A 27,399-nucleotide genomic window follows, 5' to 3' on the forward strand; every position below is an offset into this window, starting at 1 on the left:
TGTGGTCATAAGTCAAACATTATCTGTACAACATAAGTTGAAGAACATAGGCTATTCAAATATTAATCAAAACGATAATTGATATATTGTTGCAAGCAATATTCCATTCTTTTCTATGTATGTCAAGAAACCAGATAGAAGACCATGACTTGTAGACCTACCTGGAAGACCATGACTTGTAGTCCTACCTTGATAACTTTTGACCAATTATTTCCTCTTAGCCTTATGAAGGAGTCAATGGCAAACCACTTTTGAAATCTTGCCAAGACAACTTCAGGGACATGTCCAGTTAGTTGTCAGACGTTAACACTATTTGAAGCCAAAAAACAATGTAATATTTCAATTTTTTTTGCAAGATTCAGAGAACCTAGAGTTGAATGGGTACAGAGAAGGGCAAGCAAGGGTCATGAGAAAAGAGGCAAGGAAATCTGTATTTAAGCCAACCAGTTTCAATATTGGATCAGACAAAATAAAAGCAACAACAACCAAGAAACAGGACAGAGTATTAGTATTATATTTTAGCAAACCCACTAACTAGTTAAGAAGGAGAACTAGCTGGCTTAAATGGTAGGGAAGATGACGATCCATAACAAATACCATACAATAGCATGAAAACACTCCCAATGTGAATTGAAGCTTTGACTACACCAAGGTTTATGAAAACAACTCAAAGAATTGGATGTGGTTAACCTTAAGATTTTTTGTAAAAAAAAATGGACAACATGATAATGGACATCATGGAGAAGCTGATTAAGACCTGTTTTGGATGGTTTCAGAGTCAAAGACAAAATAGGAAAGACAAAAAAATGATCACATTCCTACAAGAAAATCAGATTCCATTTGAACATTAGGAAAATTTGATCAGCAAGAGCACTAGGACTACAAATCCAGTTATCAGGGACTTCACCTCACATTTGAGCAGAGGGAATCTGTGAAAAATACATAAATTAGGACTCCTGCAAAGAGACAGGGGTTGCACTTGATGACCTAAATGGACTCTTCCATGTCTATAATTCTGTTATTATAATTATCATTTTCAATGTCCAGGTCTTTTGTAAAAAGCAATGGCTTTTTATTTTGTTTTGGATTGTATTTTTTACAAACATTTGTTACTCTCTGTATCAGCAATAAGGTTTGGAAATAAATCAAATGTGTCTAGTTTATAAAATCCAGGTCTGTTTAGGTGATGGTTTTTTTGCCCAGATTTTTTTCCAATCTCAGAATGCAAATGCAAGACTATAATGCCAACTTTGCATTTATTGCACTGCAGATTCAAAACTAACAGCAAATGTTGGCACATACATTTAACCCTTTGACTTTAATGAATCTGTCTTTACTAGATACAATTGACTATATTCCCAAAGTAAGAATGTAATTTACAAATGTTCTTGCTACCTAAACGATCAATTGGCAATTTCCAAGTTCAGGCAAAAAAGAAGAAAAGAATCAATTATACCCCAAAGGCATTCAGCATATGTAAATTTGACCTTTAAAGCAATTCATGAGTCTGACTGATGAGCGTAGCTTTAAAAAGACACAATTATATTTTATTAGATTTTTTTTTTCACCCTTTGTTTCAGATTGTAACAAAGGAAACCTGTGAGGGAATTGACTAACTCTGCCAAAAAGAAAAAAAAAGCAGTCACTTCCTTTCTAAATATTAGCTCTCAGCTATTTGGATAGAAATGGGGAATGGCTTCTGATTTCCAGTTTCTAATTTCTTTCATCAGGTCAGCCTGCTATGTTTACTGTTATATCTCTTGTCTATCATTACTTCAATCCACTGTTTTTCACTTATTTTCTGTTACGCCCCCCGAGGAAGAAGTAAACATTTCATGCTCCCCCACAACTCTCTGCTGATATGACTGATTGCAATATTTGGCACGTTTTCGCTGAAAAAACTCAAGCGGCTTATCAGTGTGATTGGGGTGTAATGTGTTTAAGTGACACCTACATTTATTTGGCTTCATGCTGTCCGCTGCTAACATTTTAGACACAGTAAATATACCGGGTTTTCCTCATCTCCCACTGTAGCCACAATAAAACCTGTTCTGCCGGTGTGTCTCAACCGCCTGTAATTACAGGGTAATTCATCCAGGAAGACACACACCACACGATAAAAGGAAAACCCAAAAGTTTTTATAAACAAAAAAATAGAAACAGCTCCCTTTTTAAATGTCAAAGGGATTTTCTGGTACACACAAGGCACTGGTTAAATGCAGTACAATTGCTCACCCAATAACTGGGAAATTGAGTCCAATTCTCAAGTCCAGAGAGTCGACACACACAATCCTGAACAGCAAAAACCATGATCTTGGCTAAACAATGAATCAGATAAACAGCCATGAGGCTAAAACACCAGGCTGCACTTTTATCTGTAGCACTAATTACAGCAGCCCCACCCAACCACAGGTGGCCTCACTTTCTCTTGTAATAATCCTTCAGTTGTTGTCTCCTAAGCATCACTCTATGCATGCATGGATGTGTCATTAATTCTTGTTCAGAATCCAGGGATGATACAGATGACTGATCTCCTCCTGGGCTGTCTGCCAAACTCCCCTCTTCCCTGTCACTCACGCTTCCTTGGTCAGAGGAGACTTCATCGGCAGATTCCACTGGGAACAAAACAGGCCTGCAGCATGTGGATGTTGCCCCCACCTCAACCTCCACATTCCTTGGGGCAGGAGTTGGGCCAGAGCTAACCACAACAAAAACCAAGTACTATATATACTTCATCATGTTTCCTTGTCTTAGCTTTTGGGAGACTTACATTTGTTTCATTATCTCCATCTCTCTCTCTCTTCCTTTATTTTCATCTCTGTGAAATATTTTTCCATCGTGTCTCTTAAGGGTTTGTTATCTGCACTTCATATCTCCTATTCTGTCCTGTGTGCTATCTTTCAGTGCAAAAAACCCCAACTCCTTGGGCAAAAAAAGAAAGCATGGGATCATGCAAGACCCCCTGGCATCACGCCGCACCCCCTCAGGGGGTAGCAGTCCCCTATTTAAGAAACATTGCCTTAATTCTTCTTCTTCTTTCTAATCCCTTCAACCCTTCCCATCTTTCTTCTTTCAAACTAACTCCTGGTGGCATCTCTCTCAGCCAACTTTCCAGCACCAGGCCCTCAGTCATAACCAATCATGCTTCAGCTTTCCTGTGGCTGCTGTTGCCACCCCGTTTATGTACTTCTTACCTATCCCATTGAATTCAAATGTTCCTCCCCCTTGCATGGGAAGACCAAAGGGAGTGCAGTCATTTTTTAACTCTAACATTTTAATTGTTATATTCTGATGTTTTATTGCAGTAGCCTATTGAGCACCAGGGACCGATTCCAAGGAGAGATTTTTTTCTGCGGACTGGAGGGGTGTGATTTCACATGCTACCTACATCCCATGCAAGGGGCTTTGTTTATTTGCATGACCCAATTTCTGACATGTTGCATCCCTCTTGCTTCAAGACTAAACTTTTTTCATTCTTCTATTGCAATTATTAATTCAGACACTCCACACCCCTTAACAATCCTTAATGCATTTATTTATTTATTTATTTATTTATTTATTTATTTATCTATCTATTTATTTATTTATTTATTTATTTATTTATTTTGTTCAATACAAATTGAAACTTAAAGAGAATAAAAACATGTAGTAGTAAATATTAGGGAAAGGATAGAAGAAAAGATATGAGAATAGAATACATCAATGAAGAGTAGAGGAAAGGATATATGAATGGAAGAAAAGATATAAAATATAGGAGACAATTGGACAGGGGACGGAAGGCACACTAGTGCACTTACGCTCGTCCCTTACTGACCTATAAGGAACCTGGTAAGGTCAATCGTGGATAGTCTAAGGGAAAAATGTTGGGGTGGGGATTGATACCACGGAGTCCACTAATGAATTCCACACTTCGACAACTTGATTGCTAAAGTCATATTTTTTACAGTCAAGTTTGGAGCAGTTGATATTAAGTTTGAACCTGTTGCGTGTTCTTGTGTTATTGCAGTTGAAGCTGAAGTAGTCGTTGACAGGCTGGATGTTGCAGCATATGATCTTGTGGGCAATACTTAGATCATGTTTAAGGTGTCGTAGTTCTAGGCTTTCTAGACCCAGGATTGTAAGTCTAGTTTCGTAGGGTATTCTGTTTCAAGTGGTGGAGTGAAGGGCTCTTCTGGTGAAGTATCATTGGACATTTTCGAGTGTGTTGATGTCCAAAATGCGGTATGGGTTCCAGACAGATGAGCTGTATTCGAGGATGGGTCTGACGAAAGTTTTGTAAGCTCTGGTGAGTAGTGTGAGATTGCTGGAGCAGAAGCTACGTAGGATCAGGTTGACAATTCTAGAAGCCTTTTTGGCGATATTGTTGCAGTGGGCTTTGGCACTTAAGTCATTTGATATTAGTATTCCAAGGTCTTTTACTGAGTGGGGATTGTTCGTGAGATTTTGTTTATTTAGTTTGTATACGAGGTTCGGATTCTTTTTGCCGATGTGGAGAGCAGAGCATTTGCTAGATGATATTTGAAGTTGCCAAGTGTTAGACCAATCTGAGATAAAGTCAAGTCTTTTTGGAGAGTAGCTGTGTTGTCTGTGGTATTGAAGAGTTTTACATTGGCGAAAAGAACACAGTTGCTTGTGATATGATCGCAGAGGTTTAAAACTACTTGCCAATTTTGGCTGTTGCTTTTACATCCTTTTCTGACTTTTGTATTTTAGCCTTTCTGACAACCTTAGCGCCCATATTAGTTAGTTGCTGGTATGTTTTCCTGGTTATATCCATCTGTCAATTCCTGTACAGGTTTCTTTTGAAACTTTGATGAATTTTCTATGTTTCTATGTTTCCTTATCCATCCTTAATTTTTTTTTTCTCATTGGAATCTTATATAATTGTAAACTCTGTAAAGTTATCAAACCTCCTGAATGAATTATTTTCATCCCCAGGATCTGTTACTATTTCTCTAAGTTGGTTGAAGTTAGTTAGTTATGGTAGTTTTATTTTATTCAAATCCATCAAGACACTCAAGCCCATTGTATAGAAGCTTGAGTGGTGAACTCTTTACATCCCTGAAATTCTGTTGTTCAATCACGGCTGGTTCATTTCCTCTTTCTTCAATATCTTGAAATCTCAAGTGATGTACTCACCTCTTCCAAAATCCTCACTCCTTTTACCTCTAAAATCCACTTTTTCATATTTCTTTATTTATATTTATAGAATTTAATAGAATTTAATAATCTCCCATTATTAGGAGATTAGCATCTGTTTTTTTAAAAGGTATTATTTATTAAATTATTATTTATTAAATTTGTATGCCGCCCCTCTCCGCAGACTCTGCAGTCATCCTGGAAAACATTTTACAGACATTTTGCCTGTAAAATACACAATAATGTCTTTGTTGTTGTTGTTGTTGTTGTTTTCTTTTCCTTTCTAATTCTTCCCTTGTTTGAACTCACTATGCCATATAATTGTTTTCTTCAGTCTCAGACTATTCAAAAATCAAGTACTATCTCATTTTTTCCTGTAGTGAGTGTGAATAGAATTGTGAGTGTTAAGTCAACCGCAGTTGCCATGCTTCAGTACCGGATGTGTGTGTCTCTGTGTGTGTTTCACCTACATTTTTTTTTTCAAGGCACAGATCAAATATTCCCAATCAAAATCAGAGCATCTATGAAATTAACCTGCTTGGATCCTGACAATTTGAAAAGAGACTTTTAAAAAGGAGCAAATGGAGCTTGTAATAGAAAGTAATAAAAAATGCAACCACCATGAGGGAAACTGACAATGTTTATAGGATTATTGATTCTTTAAACAGAATCAAATGATTCCGTGTACTGAGCATTTACAAAGAAACTGAACATGAAGTCAACAAATGGAATATTTGTTATGTGTGTGCAGGAGATATTTTAAAAAGCAAGAAGAAAAGAAATTGGATTCTGCTGTATTTAGGACTAGAAATGCTAAACAGTTTTGCTGGAGAGACGGAGTAACGACACGGACACCAGAGCTGGATTTAAAATTGGGTCATTTTTATTAACATAAATTTGCATAATTTATTCAAATACTTTGCATAAATTAGCATAAACAACTATGACCCGGAACTGGACCTGCAGGGTCAAACAAATACTTCCGGGGCGGAAATGACGTTATGCCAGTAAACATTCCTGGGCAACACATGGGCGTATCTCGATGCAAGGTCCAGGTGAGGGCCAGGCCGTCACCTGTGACCTTTTCTGCCATGCTGTGCATGAGGGGGGTCCCACCGGCTAACCCGAATCGGGGAATTAAAGGTGCAGGACCCAAAGACAGGTTCCCCCCAGCTGCTCAGGCAGAAACTCCCTCCATGAGCTTGCAGAGAACCTGTCAATCATCCCCAAAGATGCCCAAGGGAGAACGCGCGGTTGCTAAACCACCCAATTTTCCGCCCCTAACCTGCCTACCCAAATGACCAAAGGTAAGCCAATTAACCTAATTAATGCAAGCACCCCCTAACCGCACAGCCATCACCCCAGTGTGGAATGGGCGAAAAAACAGCTCAGCTAAGAGGCAGAACTGCAAAAAATTCCCATTCGGCCCCCTAAGGGCGACCCCTAAGCACACTGCAAAATAGTGGAGGGCGGGCGGGTGTCTGCTTTGTAGCTTGGTCCGGGCGAAAAGGAAGAGCCCCGGGCCTGCTCGCCTTTATATAGGGCAAGCAGGCCCCGCCCGGACCAATCAGGGGCCTGGCCAATCAGGCCCCGATCTCCCGAGCGAAGTCTCGCATCGCGAGACTTCGCCCGGGATCCAAGATGGCGGCCGCCATGAGGGACCGTGTCTCCCGGTCCCTCCAGCAAAGCCTGCCTGCCGGGTAAGTCCGGCGCTGTCATTGCTGGAGAGACGGAGTAACGACACGGACACCAGAGCTGGATTTAAAATTGGGTCATTTTTATTAACATAAATTTGCATAATTTATTCAAATACTTTGCATAAATTAGCATAAACAACTATGACCCGGAACTGGACCTGCAGGGTCAAACAAATACTTCCGGGGCGGAAATGACGTTATGCCAGTAAACATTCCTGGGCAACACATGGGCGTATCTCGATGCAAGGTCCAGGTGAGGGCCAGGCCGTCACCTGTGACCTTTTCTGCCATGCTGTGCATGAGGGGGGTCCCACCGGCTAACCCGAATCGGGGAATTAAAGGTGCAGGACCCAAAGACAGGTTCCCCCCAGCTGCTCAGGCAGAAACTCCCTCCATGAGCTTGCAGAGAACCTGTCAATCATCCCCAAAGATGCCCAAGGGAGAACGCGCGGTTGCTAAACCACCCAATTTTCCGCCCCTAACCTGCCACAGGAGCGGGGGTCAGATCTCTATCTTGGCCCCCCGACTCCCCCCTCTATCTGCGCCAGCTCACGCAGAGACCGCTGCAGGTCCTGTAAGAAGATGGCGTTCCCCTGGTCAGACAGGTGAACGCCATCATCACGGTAGAGCCATGGCTGGTCTATTGATATAAGGGGATGAGGTATTACTACTCCACCCAACTCTCTAACTGTTTTACCCGTAGCCCTATTCACCCGTCGCCTAGCCCGGTGAATGGCCCTAAGGGAAGAGGCATCCCTCCAAACAAGCCTAGGTAATAGTTCTGACCACACCACTTGCGTGGTGGGCCAGACCCCACGAAGCCTACGCAGGTCTGCGCGTGCCTAAATGACCAGCGCCAGGCCTCCCAGTATGCACTGGTCATTGCCACCTAAGTGCAATACCAGCCACCTGGGTGCGGCCACAGGACACTGCCCACCCAAACCCCACTTGGGAACGACTCCAGGAGCCGCCCCCCAGATTGCCGGGCGCAGCCACAAAATGCTGACCGCCCAGCCACACCGGTAGGAGACCCTCCCACCGCACAACCTCTCCGGCCCCATCCAGGCAACCCTGACCCACCGCCCCAGGGACGGCTGGGTCCCGACAGCGCTCCTGGCCGCCAGGCGGCCGGCCCAGCAAATCATGCTGTGCCACACAGCAGCGCCGTCGGTGTCACGGCAGCCCGGGGACCTGCAAGAGGAAACACACGCAGAGAGGTCACCTAGCCTAAGCCCTGCCTAGGATCCTCAGCGGGCCTAACATAACCCAAATATGCCGCTGACCGCCAGCGGCCGGTCACCCGAATCCAGTGGGCCGGGAAACCAGAAAGTGCCGTGCTAGGGGCGGCGCCGATACGGAACGAACGCGTTCCATAACCGGCGGGATCCGTGCCCACCTGGGCCATTGCCCTGGGTACTAACGCACAAAAGTATAAACGGGTCAGAAGGGGTACCGTCCCAATGCCTAGACGGGTATCCCAGACCTGATCCCCGCAGAAAACACCAAAGCTGTAGGGCGGCCACCGTACACACCGATTGGTCGGCGGCCGCACTAAGGTAGATGGTAACCCCTCTGCGCAACTGATCTGACTCAGACCGCCTTACCACAAGGGACCCCCCCCTTGTCTAACGGCCAGATCAGCGTGCTGGAAGGCACGGAGCGAATTGCCAGCCTGAGCTGAGGCCAGGCCTCGCTGGCCCCAAGGGCCCCAAGCATGACACCAGTCACTGCCCCAAAAAGACGGGCCTCTTACAATGAGGAACACAGACTGCCAAAAACCACGTTGATTAAAGCGCAGCTGCTCCACCGTCGAGCCTGACGAGTGTCACCAGGGGGCCCCCGCTCGCTCCCTCGTACGGCCTTCCAGCACCTACCGGATGCAAAGTCACCCGAAAAAACTGCAAACCTCCCCGCCTTGTACAGAAAGGCGAGGCCGGCTAACCAGGACCGGATCATCCTAACTGACAGGCCACGCTGCCCAAGCTGGACGCAGAACCCGGCCAGGCGCTATACAGGGCCGGGCCAGCTAAGCTGGTAACCCCAGCCCTGCCTGAAATCCCCAAACTCCTTGCCCGCACGCTGGTATGCCCCAAGGTGCCGGGCGCCACAGACAAGGGGATTGCCCGGGATGCCTAGCCTCTCCACCACTCTGGATCTCTCCCAGACTCCAGAGGTGGCCGGGAAACTCCTCTGGCAACTCTCGGGCCCACGGGGCCAGGGTCCGACACTTGGACAACTGACCACGGGACAAGGCATCGGCGACCCCGTTATCCAACCCGGGGACATGCTTAGCCAAAAACAATGCGTTTAGAGACAAGGACCGGTGCACAAAATGGCGGACAAGCCGCATGACCCTGTCGCTCTTTGAGGACAGGGCATTTACCACATGGACAACCGCTAGGTTGTCACACCAAAAGTGCACAGTCTTGTCCCTAAACTGCTCCCCCCAAAGCTCTAAGGCCACTATTAAGGGGAAGAGCTCCAGGAACGTAAGGTCCTTAACCAACGAAGAGGCACTCCATTCCGGAGGCCATGCCGACCAGCACCACTGGTCACCTAACACTACCCCGAAACCACAAGTCCCCGCGGCGTCAGAGCAGAGCTGCAACTCAGCTTCCAACAGAAGCTCGTGCCTCCAGAAAGACAACCCGTTAAATCTATCCAAAAAGTCCCGCCACACGCCGAGGTCAGCCCTGACCCCAGCGCAAATGCGGGTACGATGATGGGGCAAACGGAGCCCCTTCATCGCCTCATACAACCTCCTGGAAAAAGCCCTTCCAGGAACAACTACCCGACAGGCAAAATTAAGGATGCCTGCCAGTTCCTGAAGCTGCCGTAGGGTCACCTTCCGGCAGCCCAGAACCTCATCAAGCTTCCGCTTAATCTGTACCAACTTCTCTAGGGGCAATCTGGAAGATTGCTCCTCTGAGTCCAATTCAATACCCAGAAAGGTAATCCTGGTGGCGGGGCCTTCGGTCTTCTCAGAGGCTAAAGGCACCCCTAATTGAGCACAAAGGGCTTCGAAGTCCCGCATCAAAGCAAAACATTGCTCCGAATGCGCAGGCCCCGCCAAAAGGAAACCATCAAGGTAGTGAACGACCGTACCCAGGCCACTTTGCCCCCTGAGCGCCCACTCCAAGAAGGTGCTAAAACTCTCAAAAAGAGAGCACGAGACAGAGCACCCCATGGGCAAAGCTCTGTCCACGTAATAGCCCCCCTCGAAATGAAAGCCCAACAGCTCAAAGCCGTCTGGGTGTATGGGGAGGAGCCGGAATGCCGACTTAATGTCGCATTTACCCATAAGGGCTCCCACCCCACACTTCCTAACCATAGTCACGGCTGCATCAAAGGACGCATACCGGACTGAACACAGCTCGTCAGGAATGAAATCATTCGCTGACTCCCCTTTTGGAAAAGACAAATGGTGAATCAACCTAAATTCACCACTCGCCTTTTTGGGGACCACACCTAAGGGAGACACACGAAGATTCGGGAAGGGCGGCTCCGCAAAGGGCCCCAGGACCCTGCCTTCGGCAACCTCCTTCCCAATCTTCTCCCTAACAATGTCTTCATGACCAACAACCGACCTAAGGTTGTCAGACATGAAGGCCCTCCTAACACCCTGATAAGGGATCCTGAATCCCTCTGCGAAGCCTAGCAAGAGAGCGGCCGCTCTCGAGCGAGGGTGGTAGTCGCCCAACCAACCCTCGAGAACCCCCAACTTAATTGGGCTGGGCCCCTTTTCCCCCAGCAGGTGGGGGAGGCTTTGGGGGACCCGAGCCTTTCTTTTCAATCCCCTTCTTGGGGCGGGGGCACACGGCTGCGGAATGGTTTCCCCCACAACTTCCGCAGGCGTGACGAAACCTGCAAAAGGGGCGAAAACACGCCCCCTTTGCAGCGAACTCGTGACAAATTAAAGAGGCACCCTTACTAACGGCACCCGCCACTGCCTTTGCCGGCGCGGGCGTCGCAGGCTCCTCCTCCATAAAATGACCGCTATCGGTCCTATCACAGCCCTCCTTCCCTGACATATGAGTGGCCTGGAACCACAGGTCCGGAACCACCATATTCCAAGGCAAGTAGGGTTCATGGGCAATGCGCATACGGAAGCCCTTGTCATAGTGCCTCCATATGGTCCCCCCATACTCGAAATGGGCCCTCGCTATCAGGTCGATGTACTTCAACAAGGCAGCGGCCCTCTCCGGCTGTCTCTGAATGACCACCGACGCAAAGGTCAGAAATGCATACAGCCACGAGCTGAAGCATTTCGTGACCTTTGTCTTTTTCACTTTCTCCCCAGGGACAATCTCCTTATCTTGTTTAGGGACCTCCCTGTTCAGGAGGGAGAACAAATCAACGTATTCCCCCCGCCAGATTGCCTCCTTAACTGAGGGGTGCAGATGGTACCCTAAAGGAGTGGCGGGCAACCCACAAGGGATGGCCCCAGGCTTGATGCTGGCGAACGGGTCCCACACCGTGGTGGCCCCCGAGCCCAGCACCCCAAGCCCCGGCGGGTACATGAATGGGACCGGAGGCATAATGGCCGGTGGAGGAGGAATCCAACCCCCCACCCCCGCCCCAGGCGGGACAGGCACCCCCAGCGCCCCCGCTGGCGGAGCCGGCGGGGACCAAACCTGACCGCAGGTGCCTGCAGCAGCCCCCGTGAAGCTGTTGCCACCCCCCAAAGCTGCCGGGATGAACCCAGGACCCTGAATGGGCAGGAGCGGAGATGTGCCTGTATGTGGTGCAACCTCACCTGCCCCGTAGGGGGTCGAAGCCATCCACGGTGGGCCCATCCTGGTTGGGCCCGGGAACGATGACCATTGCCCATGCTGGGCCATCTGTCCAGCATGGCCCGTCTGTCCGGTGCTGCCCGCTTGTCCGGGGCCCGCCATCCGCACTTCATGGGCCACTTGCCCAGCTGGGGCCGACTCCTCTGCGGGGTCTGCGCCCCAAGCCGCGGTGGCAGCCGGGGAAAGCCCCTCCGGGCCTGCCCCCGACCTCCACCTCTCCAACTCGTCGAGCCGCTCCAGGACCCTGGCCCAGGGAAGAGAAGGGGACACCTCGGGTTGAGGGACCGTGGGCATAAACCCAGCCACCCCCCCCACCGGGATCCCCCCCGGGGGCCCCTCTGCCGCCGCCCGAGCCCGAGCAGACGGCCTGGCAGCCCTCCTGGGCCGCACCACAGGTTGGACCTGGAGGGCCTCAGCTGGCCGCTTCTTAGGGGCCATGCCACAAAATTCTATCTTTATACAATAAGGAACAGGGCGGGACAAAGCCCTCCCCCAACGGGCCCTGCACCACTGGGACAAGGCCTGCTCCAAACAGCAGGCCTAAGCGGAGCTAAAACCCCCCGGGAAGCCAATTCCCCCCTGTCCCCGAGGGCAACAAGGCCCAAAACACCAGGCCTTTATCCCAGGCCTCGATCCCCAGCGACCCCCGCGCGCCCGCGAGGCCACCAGGAGGCAGCACCACCCTCCCCCTTAATCAAAACAATGAGGCTCCAAACCGGAGCGGAGCCAGCCGATGCTGGCTCCGCTGATGAAGAGAGAAGGCTTTTCACCCCCACAGGCCACAAAATGGCGCCTCGCACGAGGTCGCCAAACAAAATGGCCGCCGCAAGCAGACGAACGAACGTCTGCTTTGTAGCTTGGTCCGGGCGAAAAGGAAGAGCCCCGGGCCTGCTCGCCTTTATATAGGGCAAGCAGGCCCCGCCCGGACCAATCAGGGGCCTGGCCAATCAGGCCCCGATCTCCCGAGCGAAGTCTCGCATCGCGAGACTTCGCCCGGGATCCAAGATGGCGGCCGCCATGAGGGACCGTGTCTCCCGGTCCCTCCAGCAAAGCCTGCCTGCCGGGTAAGTCCGGCGCTGTCATTTCCTTTGTTGCAGCAAACTACCATCAAAGTGGCTTGGTGATCCTTCTGCTTCTCTCTTAACTTAATTCCATCAACATTAGAGACTGTTACTGAAGCAGGAGCTCATCTGCCAAACAATAATTTGTGCCTGATTGGGATAGTGAATTCTGTAGGTTAATGACCATTCAACAGTCCAGCTGAGATCAGGGCATATTCAGCTGAGTGAAATTCTTGCCAAATGCAATAAGCAAGATCAATAAATGTAGACTATTTAATGGGAGAAATAAAACAGAGCAGCTATAGCTATGGCATTTGTCATCTTTTTAAAACCTTCTTTTGATTCTTTTTTTAAAAAGTAAACAAATTGACATAGCTTAAACAGAAGCAGACAAGGGTCAAGGAATCAATATTCTCTCTTTCTAAGTTCTTATCAGAATTATTTTTAAAATATACAGTCTTAAAAATCTTAATCTTGAATACTCCCTTAAGTAGAGTAGAGTAGAGTAGAATAGAATAGAATAGAATAGAATAGAATTTTATTGACTAAGTGTGATTGGACACACAAGGAATTTGTCTTGGTGGATATGCTATCAATGTACATAAAAGAAAAGATAAGTTCAATCAAGAATTATAAGGTGCAACAGTTAATGATAGTCTATGTACAAATAAGCAATCAAACCATATTAATCAAAATTGACTGAGTTGGCTACTAACCCTTGAGCAACAGAAATTATACCCACATAACATTTGCTGTCCTCACTGACAATACCTATCCTGCCACAGGCACAATGCTGGCAAATGTTGCTGTCTTGTTTATTAAGTACATGGTATGACAATGACAAGAATAAATACATTCCCCTGCTCTGTTTTTCTCTTTCACATCAAGCATCAGAACCAAGAGGAAACCATCTACTGGTTACTTTCCTTAATGTAGAATGTGTTAGGCCAGAGTAGGAAGTAACGGTTGTCAGAGGACTAAATCAGTGGGTTTTTCCATTGGTAAAATTCACTCTAGTTTTGTGCATGTGATTTTGTGAATATGTTTAAATAGAGTTCATATATCAGTTGGAGATCAAACTCATTTGATTTGAGCACTATCATAGAGCAGAATTAAACTGGTGTTCAAAAGTTTCCCAACTCTGAAGTGTTATCAACTCATCAACTTCTTTTAAGCTTTAGAATTCCCACTAACTCCTATTCAAAAGTAGCCTGCACAACAATTGACAAATACTATAAAAGTGTACCAGGAAAAAACTAAGACACATTTTATTTTTTCTTTATGACACAGCCATCCCCAAATCTGACCACCTATTATTTGATCTAATATTGGTCTCTAATGGTAGCTAAACAGTCTAGGAGAAGATAATAGGGAAGAAATTTGCCTATTATACAATTAAGCAAAGGAGGCTGACATATTCTTTAAGTGGTGAAGGCAACATAGTATTCAAAAATAAATTCAGCAGTTTCTTTCATGATTCATTGGGGTATAAGATCAGTTAAAGCAAAATCAGGCTTGCAAGATATGTTATTATAGCCAATCTCAATAAATATAGTTCTAGTCTTTCTATGGGTAATGTTAGGTTTGCAAGTCTGGTAGATAGACAAAGAGCCTTTAAATAAAAATAGAGTTCTACGTTGCCCAAATTAAAATATTCTGGAGGTCAGTGCCCAAGACTGGAGGACAGCTATATTCTAGAATAATGAACAACAACATTAATATGCAAACACTGTGATTGTAATTAATTTTCCTCTCTTGTTTCATTTGTCCTATTCTATTTAATGCAAAACTTATTTCCACTTTCTGCTCTCTTTTATATGAGATCTATAAAAACACATTTTTGAAAAATAAATGGAAAGAACTGAGCTTTATGTGCGATACCATTGATCTGATGCTTTGAATATTACATTTTAAGCACTGATTTAAACATGTGGCTCTCTTTTCTGAAATCCCATTTTGTTTTTGAACATTAAAATTAGCTTCAAGGCTTCATACTAAACTATTTCTTTCCCAGTTTGACAAATGTTCACCCTCTGGTATAGCTTGAGAGAAGATGACAGTTCAGGATTGGGCACTCTTATAATTATCCCCAAGAACAATAAACAAATGAGTGTCTACATATGACAAACAAATAAACAGGGGACAGTTTATTAAAATATTTTTAACATGCAGCATAATTTCAAATGTCTACAAAAATGCAACATTTTGATAACAAATTATTAATAATAGACAAGAACAAATAATTATCAGTTAACTTTAGATTGGTCATATTATTAGTTCTTTGTTGGAATGTTACATTATTGATTTTTTTTAATTGTCTCATATTCTTATCCTTCTAGATCTAGTATTACCAAAAACATTTGGCCTAGCTATTTGCATTTTGATTGCTTCTCAGACCTCTTTCCTCTTCAAAGGAATTGTGATAAATAAATAAGAGACGTGACATCTCACATGACCTGACACAACGTCAAAAAAATTTCCATGCAAATAATCTCAAAAAAAAAATAGTGCTGGACACGTCTAACAAGCTTTGGGATGAGTAACAATCAGGTATGATATGCCTTTCTCATCTACAACAGGATTTTACAAAGATGACAATTTGCCAAAATATAAATATGATATGAACTAACTTCCTTCCCCCATAAACCTTGCCTCTATGTCTGCTTTCTTGATAAAATACAAGACTTTGAATGTAGTAGGAATTGATGACTGTCACAGTAAGTACTTTCTAATTTACGAATCTATAACTTACTTACTTACATTTATTTATTTATTTATTTATTTATTTATTTATTTATTTATTTATTTATTTATCAGATGTATATGCTGCCCTACTGCAACGGCTTATTTGTATCTAGCATTCTGAGTTTTCCTTACGTTAGAATTTGGCAAAGTTGGTTTTTAAGATTTGATGGTTAATTTGGCATGTGTGTGAGAGAAAGCTTTTTAGGTAGGCTTAGTTGACCTTTATATTAGAATTGGAAAGAACCTTGTAGGTCATTTAGTCCAAACCCCACCCCACCCCCACCCCAAGCGGGAGCTCCTACACTACTTGAGACAGATTGACTGAACTAAAAAAAAAAAAATCAGGATTAGATCCTATTAGTGCTTGGATGGGAGTTTATAAATTCTTCTACACCAATAAACTAAATTGGTTAGTTAGTTAGTTAGTTAGTTAGTTAGTTAGTTAGTTAGTTAGTTAGTGAAAGCATTTATCCTCTACTGTGGCCAGAATAGAACAGTGATATCTCCATATCTTAAACAAAAATTTTCAGTATTTCATTAATTGAAGTGCCCTGCTCAAAAAACCCCTTTCTCTCTTATAATATTTGCAGTGCATACATTAAACATGATGTATGTTTAACATGATGCTAACATGATGTTTAACATAATGTCCAAACTAAACCAACGTTCCCATTTTTTAAAAAAGTCAAGTCTTTTGAATGTTTTCAATTTAAATGAAGTCATAATTCTTTCTTTGCCTGGCTAGTATTGATCCTTCTTTATTCAACTATGGGCCTGTTCTTCTCCCACTTTTTTGCCTACTTAAAACAAGAAAAATCAGAAGAATTTGAATGATATTTGGTTAGATTATTTCATTATTATCTCCAGTTTCATATCAAGATTAATTTATGACTTTTTAATTTGAAACAGCAGCATGATACTATGTGTTCAGGTCTAACAGCTTAGTTTCCTTCTTAGTTATTTCACTGAGGGATCCAGTGTCTTGTTCAGTGATATTTTGCTACTATTTCATTGTTTCTTCTCAATACTCTTCTGCTGTTTTCCATTATACATACTTCAACGATTTTCAATGTGGAAACTAGATAGTTTCGACAGAATGTGGCAGTTGCATGACCTTGTCACAAGTCCTTAATGATCAATAAACTTTCCTGAAAATGTTTCATATTCATTATAGACTTTCAATATTCTTATAGATTCATTGGCTGCCTTAAATAGAAAGGTGAATTTTTACATTATCTTTCAAGTTGAAGTCCCTTATAAAACATTTAGAATTAAAAGTTAGAACTATAATCCAATAATAATCAATAACAATTGTCCAATATTACATTGTGTTAGTCTCTCTCTGGAACTGAACATATTTTCCTTTTTAGCAACTGTTCTGTCTGGGTTCCCCCAGACCTCAACACCAACTGGAAAAAACAGCCAGACACGCTGGTAAAAGCAAAAGTACTTTATAGCTTGAAAAATAAACACAGAGAAAAACCTGTTCTTCCCAACAGGCAGGCTAGGAGACTTTACAGCAGAGTCCTGATGTCCAGACAATACAGAAAACTTCTTGCTGGCACACCCACCACTGTAGAGCATAAGACCCCCACCTTTCCCCCCCAAGGTTTCAGTATTCAAAGTCACAAACCAGAATTCCAAGACGCCAAAGATCACAGCCAGGTCCCAGGACTCCCAAAGATAATACTCCACAAGCCAGGAAGGGTGGGTCTGCCTTTTAGCCTTTCCAGAGAGCACCACACCCAAACCCAGCTGTTGCCTCTTTAGTGCTGAAAGTACCTAGCCAATTGGTCCCTTCTTTGTGTTGCTCTTCTCTGTCGCAGATCGATTATTGCTTGTGCATTTTCCTCTAAGGAATCCAGGCTGCTTGCTGGGGAGAGCTCCCTCTCGGGGGCCTCTGGCTGTTCCCCCTCTTCCTCAGCCTGGGATTCCTCCTCCTCGTCTGCCTGCACCTCCTGTTCCTCATCCTCCCCCTCTGAGCAGGAAACCGACAGAAGATCAGCCGTTCCCTGAGGGGCCTCGGACGGAATCACAACAGCAACAAAACAAATTTTAGATCTGATACTTAGCATTTTAAAATTACACTTAGGACTTAATAGTATATATTTAGAAAAGCAATATCCAGTGGTGGGTTGGTCCCAGTTTGACCTGATCCTTAGAAGTGGTAGTACCAGCAGCAGGAAGCTCCGCCCACTATTGAGTCTGGTAATGAGTTCCACGCTTCGAGAATTCGATTGTTAAAGTCATATTTTTTACAGTCAAGTTTGGAGTGGTTAATATTAAGTTTGAATCTGTTGCGTGCTCTTGTGTTGTTGCGGTTGAAGCTGAAGTAGTCATTGACCAGTAGGACGTTGCAGCATATGATCTTGTGGGCAATACTTAAATCGTGTTTTAGGCGCCGTAGTTCTAAGCTTTCTAGACCCAGGATTGTTAGTCTGTTTTCGTAGGATATTCTGTTTCGAGTGGAGGAGTGAAGGGCTCTTCTGGTGAAATATCTTTGGACGTTTTCAAGGGTGTTGATGTCCGAGATGTGGTATGGGTTCCAGACAGATGAGCTGTATTCAAGGATGGGTCTGGCAAATGTTTCGTAGGCTCTTATGAGTAGTGTGAGATTGCAATACTGCCGGCAACTTCAGCTGATTGCTAGCTCTCTGCAGTTCAGCAATTCAAATCTCACCGGCTGAAGGTTGACGCAGCCTTCCATCCTTCCTTGGTGAGTACCCAGATTGTTGGGGGCAATATGCTGACTCTGTGAACCACTTAGAGAGGGCTGTATAAGCACTATGAAGCAATATAGTTTAATTTAATTTACTTATATGCCTCCCAATCCCATAGGACTCAAAGCAGATTACAACAAAGTCTAAGTGCTATTGCTATTGAATAAAATCTGCCAACATTTCTTATCTTGGGCTACTCTGGATGGAAAAGCTGTATAGGAAGAAGAAGAAGAAGTAAAAGGACATTAGACAGAGATAATTTATGAAAACTCTGGATAGGTGAAATGATAAAAATATGTTGGCAGCTCTGGACTTTAATAGTTTCACTGCCATAGTTGATACATCTGAATAGAATATAGTAGTATTTGGCAATTAACATTAGAAATCATGTAAAAAAACAGCTGTGTATTCAGGTTCAAATTACTCTGTTTGCAAAAGGATCTGTGTACATCTCCAATTTGAAAATCCAATTTCATATCAAAAAGTGTGCCATGTCAGAAAAAGTACAATTTAATTTCCTGCTGTATAAACCAATGTAGACTAAGGATTACTTGTTCAATCTCACCGAAAAAGCTCTGAACGATCTCCAATTTGATCATAAATTTGCAAATGCCATTTTTCTGAATTAAACTTGAAGGCAAATGTTGAACAGAGTGGTTCAAATCTGCATGTAAAACACAGGAGAAAACTTACAGAGAAAAAAATATGATTGCTTTCATAATAGATTCTTTAAAAAAAACACAAAATGCTAGAGCTTCAAAGGATAAAACAAAAATTAAAATTAGCCGTTGCTTTAGATGTTTATTCAAAGTCAGTTTTGTGTAGGATACTTTGTTGCAACCACAAATGGAGCAAAATATCAATCATCTTTCAGACAGCAAACTTCTGCTAAACTAACAATAAGTTGAATCCAAAATAAGTCACGCTGGTATATTCTAAATTCGAATTTATCTGTCTGTCTGTCTGTCTGTCTGTCTGTCTGTCTGTCTGTCTGTCTATTTATTTAGTCAAGTACAAATTGGTAGTATACAAAGATATAACAATGTATGATAGTAGTAAGAGAGAAACATTAGGACAGGGGACAGAAGGCATGCTGGTGTGCTTATGTTACTGACTTCTTAGGAATTGGGAGAGGTCAACAGTGGATTGTCTAAGGCAGGGGTGGACTGAGGCCAAGACCGTGTGTATGTGTATGAACGCAGTGGGGTAGCAAAAATGGAGCTCCACCCCAGAGCATCCAATTTGCACTGAAAGATGTTGAAAGAAAATGCAGGGCAACCTGCATAAGCCACGCCCGCAGTGTGGTAGTAAAAATTTTGGTAGCCCTTTACTGGTCTAAGAGTAAAGTTTTGGGGGTTAGGTGATGATACTACAGAGTCAGGTGGTGAGTTCCATGCATTAACTATTTGGTTACTAAAGTTGTATTTCCTGCAGTCGAGTTTGGAGCAGTTTACTTTATCTGTGTGTTTGTGTATTGTTGTGGTTGAAGCTGAAGTAGTCATTGACAGGAAGGATGTTGCAGAAGAGACGGAGTAACGACTCGGACACAAGAGCTGGATTTAAACTTGGGTCATTTTTATTATAATAAATTTGCATAATTTATTAATTAAATTAGCATAAATTAGCATAAATTTGCATAATCAACATACTTAACTATGACCCGGAACCAAATGGACCTGCAGGGTCAAACAAACACTTCCGGGGCGGAAATGACGTAAAAGGTCAACATTCCTGGGCAACTATGGGCGTAATCGATGCTGGTCCAGGTGAGGGACCTCTCCCTCACCTGAGACCCTGCCATACACTCGCATGAGGGGGGTCCCGCCGGCTCACCCCTACCCTGGGACTTCAATAGCGGGACCCAAAGACAGGTTCCCCCCAAGAGCGCAGGTAGCACCCACCATGGTCTTGGAGAGAACCTGTCAATCATCCCCAAAGATGCCCAAGGGAGAACGCGCAGTTGCTGAAACCACCCAGATTTCCGCCCCTAACCTGCCTACCCAATGACCAGAGGTAAGCCAATTAACCTAATTAAAATGCAAACACCCCCTAACCGCACATCCATCTCCCCAGTGTGGAATGGGCGAAAAAACAGCCTGGCCTAATGGGCGAAGCTGCAAAAAATTCCCATTCGGCCCCCGCAGGCGACCCCTAGGCACACTGCAAAATAGGGAAGGGCGGGTGGGTGTCTGCTCAGGCAACCAGGTCCGGGCGAAAAGGCTGTTTCCCGGCCTGCTGCCCCTTAAATAGGGCCAGCAGGCCCCGCCCAGACCTGGCGACATGCCCAGCCACGTGGGCAAGGCATTCCCGGCCGAAATCTCGTCTCGCGAGATTTCGGCCGAAAACAAGATGGCGGCCGCCATCTGAAGGGTCCGAGTCTGCCCGGCCCTTCAGCAACATCGCCGTGGGGCCGGTAAGTCAGCCGGCGTTATTGCAGAAGAGACGGAGTAACGACTCGGACACAAGAGCTGGATTTAAACTTGGGTCATTTTTATTATAATAAATTTGCATAATTTATTAATTAAATTAGCATAAATTAGCATAAATTTGCATAATCAACATACTTAACTATGACCCGGAACCAAATGGACCTGCAGGGTCAAACAAACACTTCCGGGGCGGAAATGACGTAAAAGGTCAACATTCCTGGGCAACTATGGGCGTAATCGATGCTGGTCCAGGTGAGGGACCTCTCCCTCACCTGAGACCCTGCCATACACTCGCATGAGGGGGGTCCCGCCGGCTCACCCCTACCCTGGGACTTCAATAGCGGGACCCAAAGACAGGTTCCCCCCAAGAGCGCAGGTAGCACCCACCATGGTCTTGGAGAGAACCTGTCAATCATCCCCAAAGATGCCCAAGGGAGAACGCGCAGTTGCTGAAACCACCCAGATTTCCGCCCCTAACCTGCCACGGAGCGGGGGTCAGATCTCTATCTTGGCCCCCCGACTCCCCCCTCTATCTGCGCCAGCTCACGCAGAGACCTCTGCAGGTCCTGTAAGAAAATGGCGTTCCCCTGTTCTGACAGGTGAACGCCATCGGCCCGGTAAAGCCACGGCCGATCTACAGTGATGAGGGGATGGGCAACTACAATCCCCCCTAATTCTTTGACAGTCTTTCCCACGGCCTTATTCACCCTACGTCTAACCCGGTGGATGGCCCTAAGGGAAATGGCGTCCCTCCAAACGATCCGTGGGAGGATCTCTGACCACACCACTTGCGTGGTGGGCCATGCTGTGCGAAGCCGCCGCAGGTCTTCGCGCGCCTGGACGATCAACGGTAGACCGCCAAGCAGGCATAGGTCATTGCCACCGAGGTGCAAGACCAGCCATCTGGGTGCGGCTATGGGCTGCCGACCACCCAGTCCCATCTGGGCGCGACCCTGGGTAGCCGCCCGCCCAGCAGCGCCGGGTACCGCCCTGAGATGCTGCGTACCCAGCAGCGTCGGTAGGAGGCCCTCCCACCGCATACCCCTCCGGCCCATCCAAACAACATTGACCCACCGTCCCAACGACAGCTGGGTCCCGATGGCACTTCTGGCTGCTGAGCGGCCGGCCCAGAAGACCATGCTGTGGCCACACAGCAGCGCCGTCGGTTTCTGCCTGGACTGGGAACCTGGAAGAGGACACACACAGAGAGGTTACCTAGCCTAAACCCTGCCCCGGATCCTCAGCGGGCCTGACATAACCCAAATATGCCGCTGACCGCCAGCGGCCGATCTCCTGAATCCGTTGGGCCGGGAGACCAGAAAGTGCCGCGCTAGTGGCGGCGCCGATACGGAACGAATGCGTTCCATAGCCGGTGGGATCCATGCCTACCTGAGACATAGCCTTAGACACTATCGCCCAGAATTGATACCGGGTCAGGGGGGAACCATCCTGGTGTATAAAAAGGTACCCACGCCCTGACCCACGCAAAACACAAAATTGCTGCAAAGCAGCCACCGGGCAAACAGACTTATCGGTGGCTGCACTAAGTTCAAGTCTAACCCCTCTGTGTAACTGATCTGTCTTGGAGTGTCTCACCAAAAGAGAGACACCCCCCTGTCTAAAGGACAGATCAGCGAGCTGGAAGGCACGGAGCGACAAGTCAGACTGCGAGGAGGCCATTGCCTCGCTGACCCTGAGGGCCCCGAAAAACATAACACAAGTCGCTGCCCTGAACAGCCGAGCCTCGTAAGGAGAGGCGCACAGACTGCCAAACATCTGATTAATCAGAGACAGCTGCTGAACCGTCAGGGCCCGACGAGCGTCAGCGGGAAACCCCTGTCGCTCCCTCACCCAACCCTCCAGCATCCTCCGGATGCGAAAATCACCCGTAGGATCACCAAACCCCCCCGCCTTGGACAGAAAGGCGAGGCCGGCTAACCTAGCCCTGATAGTCCTCACTGAAAGGCCACGCCCCTTCAGCAGGACACAGAATTCAGCTAGGTGCTCAACCGGGGCAGGCCAGCAATGGGGGTAACCCTTACCCCGCCTGAAATCCCCAAACTCCTTACCTGCACGCTGATAAGCTCGCAGGATACTAGGAGCTACCGATAAGGCGATCGCCCTGGAGGCCTCGTCTCTCCAGCTCTCGAGAGCCCGCCCAGGCTCCACAGGTGGGCTGGAAACACCTCCGGCGACTCTCGGGCCCACGGGGCCAGGGTCCGAAACCTGGACAACTGACCACGGGACAAGGCGTCAGCCACCCCGTTATCTAAACCAGGGACGTGCCTAGCCAAAAACAAGGCGTTCAAAGACAAGGACCTGTGCACAAAATGGCGGACAAGCCGCATCACCCTGTCACTCTTAGAGGACAGGGCGTTCACAACATGGACAACCGCTAGATTGTCACACCAAAAATGCACAGTCTTATCCCTGAACTGCTCCCCCCAGAGCTCTAAGGCCACTATTAAGGGGAAAAGCTCCAAAAAGGTTAGGTCCTTAACCAACGAACAGGCACTCCATTCCGGAGGCCATGCCGACCAGCACCACTGGTCACCTAACACTACCCCAAAACCGCAAGTCCCTGCGGCGTCGGAACACAGCTGCAGCTCCGCTTCCAAAAGAAGCTCCTGCCGCCAAAACGACAACCCATTAAAACGTTCCAAAAACTCCCGCCACACGCAGAGGTCAGCCCTGACCCCTGCACATAAGCGGGTACGATGGTGGGGCAAACTCAGCCCCTTCATCGCATCATACAACCGGCGAGAAAAAGCCCTACCAGGCACCACTACCCGACAGGCAAAATTAAGAATCCCAGCCAACTCCTGGAGCTGCCGAAGAGTAACCTTCCTGCAGCCCAGGACCGCCTCAAGTTTGGACCTGATCTTAATCAACTTATCCAGGGGCAATCTGGAAGATTGCTCCACTGAATCCAATTCAATACCCAGGAAGGTAATCCTGGTGGCAGGGCCTTCGGTCTTCTCGGAGGCTAAAGGCACCCCCAATTGAGCACAAAGGGCTTCGAAGTCCCGCATCAAAGCAAAGCATTGCTCTGATTGCGCAGGCCCGGCCACCAAGAAATCATCAAGGTAATGAACGACAGACCCCAGGCCACTCCGCCTCCTGAGCACCCACTCGAGGAAGGTACTAAAGCTCTCAAAGAGGGAGCAGGAAATAGAGCAGCCCATCGGCAATGCCCTATCCACATAAAACCCACCTTCGAAATGGAAGCCCAGCAGCTCGAAGTCGCCTGGGTGAATGGGGAGGAGCCGAAATGCCGACTTAATGTCGCATTTACCCATAAGGGCTCCCACCCCACACTCCCTAACCATAGCCACGGCCGCATCAAAGGATGCGTACCGGACGGAACAAAGCTCGTCAGGAATGAAGTCATTCACTGACTCCCCTTTTGGAAAAGACAAATGGTGAATCAACCTAAATTCACCACTCGCCTTTTTGGGGACCACACCTAAGGGGGACACACGAAGATTCGGAAAGGGCGGCTCCGGGAAGGGCCCAAGGACCCTGCCCTCAGCCACCTCCTTTCGAATCTTAGCCCGTACAATGTCTTCATGTCCGACAACCGACCTGAGGTTGTCGGACATGAAGGCCCTCCTAATACCCACATAAGGGATCCTAAATCCCTCGGAGAAGCCCCTCAAGAGCAACTCGGCTCTCGGGCGAGGGTGGTAGTCGATCAACCAACCCTCAAGTACAGAAACATTAATTGGGCTGGGCCCCTTTTCCCCCAGCTGGTGGGGGAGGTTTTCCTGGACCCCCGCCCTTCTTCTCCGCCCCTTTCTTGGGGCGGGGACAGACTGAAGCTGCATGGGACCCCCCACAATTCCCGCAGGCATGCTTGTATTTACAAAAGGGACGAAAACACGCCCCTTTTGCAGCAAACTCATGACAAGCGGGCGAGGCCCCCTTGCCCGCCACTCCAGGAGTCGCCTTGGCCGGCGAAGCCGCGCCGGGCTCCTCCTCCATAAAGTGCCCACTATCCGTGCGCTCGCACCCTTCCTTCCCGGACATATGCGTGGCCCGGAACCACAGGTCCGGGACCACCATATCCCACGGCAAGTTGGGCTCCACAGACATCCTCATGCGGAAACCCTTATCATAATGGCGCCAGATGGTGCCCTTATATTCAAAATGGGCCCTGGCAATTAAGTCTATATACTTAAACATGGCAGAGGCCATGGCCGGCTGCCGTTGGATCACTACCGACCCATAGGTAAGAAAGGCATACAGCCAGGAGCTGAAGCATTTCGTTACCTTGGTCTTCTTCGTTTTCTCCCCCGGGACTATCTCTTTCTCCTGCTTAGGAACCTCGCGGTTCAAAAGCGAAAAAAGATCGACGTATTCGCCCCTCCAAATAGCCTCCTTGACCGACGGGTGAAGGTGGCATCCTAGAGGGGTGGACGGCAGCCCGCACGGTATGGCCCCCGCTTTAATACAAGCAAAGGGGTCCCACACCGAGTTGGCCGCCACACCAAAAACACCCGCCCCGTGGGGGTAGGGGAAAACCGGGAGCGGGGGCATGACAGGAGGGGCCGGAGGAACCCACCCCCCTGCCCCTGGCACCGCTGGTGTCCCCGCAGGACCTGTCCCAGACAACGGAGCAGCGCTGGCCGCCGGCGGCCCCGGAGGAGGAACCGGCGGAGCCCACACCTGCCCGCAGGTGCCCGCGGGGGACCCCAAAAAGCTGGACCCACTCCCGACCCCCGCCGGGGGAAAACCCGGGGCGGGGGGAGGAAGAAAAGACAGAGATGTGGTGTGTGGTGCAGCCTCACCTGCCCCGTACGGGGTTGAAGACATCCACGGGGGGCCCAATGGTGTGGGGCCCGGGAAAGCCGCCATCGGCCCTGCAGGGGCCTGCCGTCCGAACGGAGCCGGCTGCCCAGCCTGGGCCGCCGCCGGATCCCTCCCCAACGCCGCAGGCACTTGATCGCTGGACACTCCGGGGACCGCACCGCTCCTCCACTGCTCGAGCTCATCGAGCCTCTCCAACACCCTGGCCCAAGACATAGCGGGAGAAAAATCAGGTTGAGGGGCAGGAGGCACCGAGACCACCCCCCCCTGTTCAGGGACCACCCCAGCAGTCCCCTCCCTGCTGGCCCGGGCCCGGGCCGAAGGCCTAAGGGCCCTCCTGGGGCGCGCTGCTGGCGGAGCCATAGGAGCAGTGGCAGGCCTCTTCTTAGGAGCCATCACCCTTTCCCCTTAGGTAAGCAATAAGCCACTAAAACCACCTAGGCCAAAACCCACAGCACTAATGGCAGGCCCAACTCCCCCCACAGGGCCCTACCTAGGGCCTGGGAGCCCCTGCTACCCCTATTAACCCTTGATTGGGTATAACAGTACAATGCTATATCTATATATTGCACAGTAATAATGAATTATTAAGATGGAAAAAACCTCCCTGCACAGGCAGGCCTTAGAGGCCTGCAATCCAGGAACACCCCCCCGCCCAAAACCGGGGGGCCCAATCCCAACACCCCCACCGCGCCTTCCTCCCAGCCGGGAGGAGGTTACCAGTCCCCCTCGGGCCCGAGGGGGATCGCTGCAAACAGCTCCGGTGAAGTAGTAAAAGCAAGAAGTCTTCCAAGCACTTTTCGCCCCCTCGGTAGGCCACAAAATGGCGGCCGCAACACGAGGGAGACTCAAAATGGCGGCCGAGCAGCACCAAACAAGTGTCTGCTCAGGCAACCAGGTCCGGGCGAAAAGGCTGTTTCCCGGCCTGCTGCCCCTTAAATAGGGCCAGCAGGCCCCGCCCAGACCTGGCGACATGCCCAGCCACGTGGGCAAGGCATTCCCGGCCGAAATCTCGTCTCGCGAGATTTCGGCCGAAAACAAGATGGCGGCCGCCATCTGAAGGGTCCGAGTCTGCCCGGCCCTTCAGCAACATCGCCGTGGGGCCGGTAAGTCAGCCGGCGTTATTATAGCAGATGGTTTTATGGGCTATGCTTAGGTCATGTTTAAGGCGACATAGTTCTAAGCTTTCTAAACCTAGGATTGTAAGTCTAGTTGCGTAGGGCAGTGTTTCCCAACCTTGGCAACTTGAAGATATCTAGACTTCAACTCCCAGAATGCTGGCTGGGGAATTGTGCGAGTTGAAGTCCAGATATCTTCAAGTTGCCAAGGTTGGAAAACACTGGCGTAGGGCATTCTGTTGTGACAGAATAGTTGTTTCTGTCTCTGCCTCTGCTCTCTCTCTCTCTCTCTGTCTCTGTCTCTCACTCTCTCTCTCTCTCTCTGTGTCTGTCCTCTCTCTCTCTCTTCTCACACAGACACAGTTTGTCTGTGGGTGGAAAGAGGCTTTAATTCTCTTTTCTTTCCTAACCATGTTTCAAATGTCCATATCAGGTTTCGGGTAATGTCTTGATTTTCCTGTGAAGTAACATACCAGTATAAATAGCATGATTTTCTATTTATTATTTTGATTTCTAGGCCACCCTTCTCCGGAGACTGAGAGCGAACCCTATATAGGGTTCCAAAGCCAGTTTTAAAATTATTAAACACTTAATTCTTTGGAAGGATAGTTGAAGCTATTTATTTAATTTTCTTGCATATTCATATTTATAAGAATTCCTTATGAGGTAGACACAGGATAATTTTGGCAACTTCTTACTAAAGACGAATCATTTCCCATCTAACCAGTTTAAAAAGCCATTGATTTATCTATATAGACTATAACTGTATTCTTTCACTTTCATAGCTGTTGTGGTTAGTTCTGGCCCAGCTCCTGCCCAAGGAATGTGGAGGTGGGGGAGACATCCACATGCCGCAGGCCTATTTTGCTCCCAGTAGAATCTGCCAAC

The sequence above is a fragment of the Erythrolamprus reginae genome, chromosome 7 (genome assembly GCF_031021105.1).
Source record: "Erythrolamprus reginae isolate rEryReg1 chromosome 7, rEryReg1.hap1, whole genome shotgun sequence".
Lineage (NCBI taxonomy): Eukaryota > Metazoa > Chordata > Lepidosauria > Squamata > Dipsadidae > Erythrolamprus > Erythrolamprus reginae.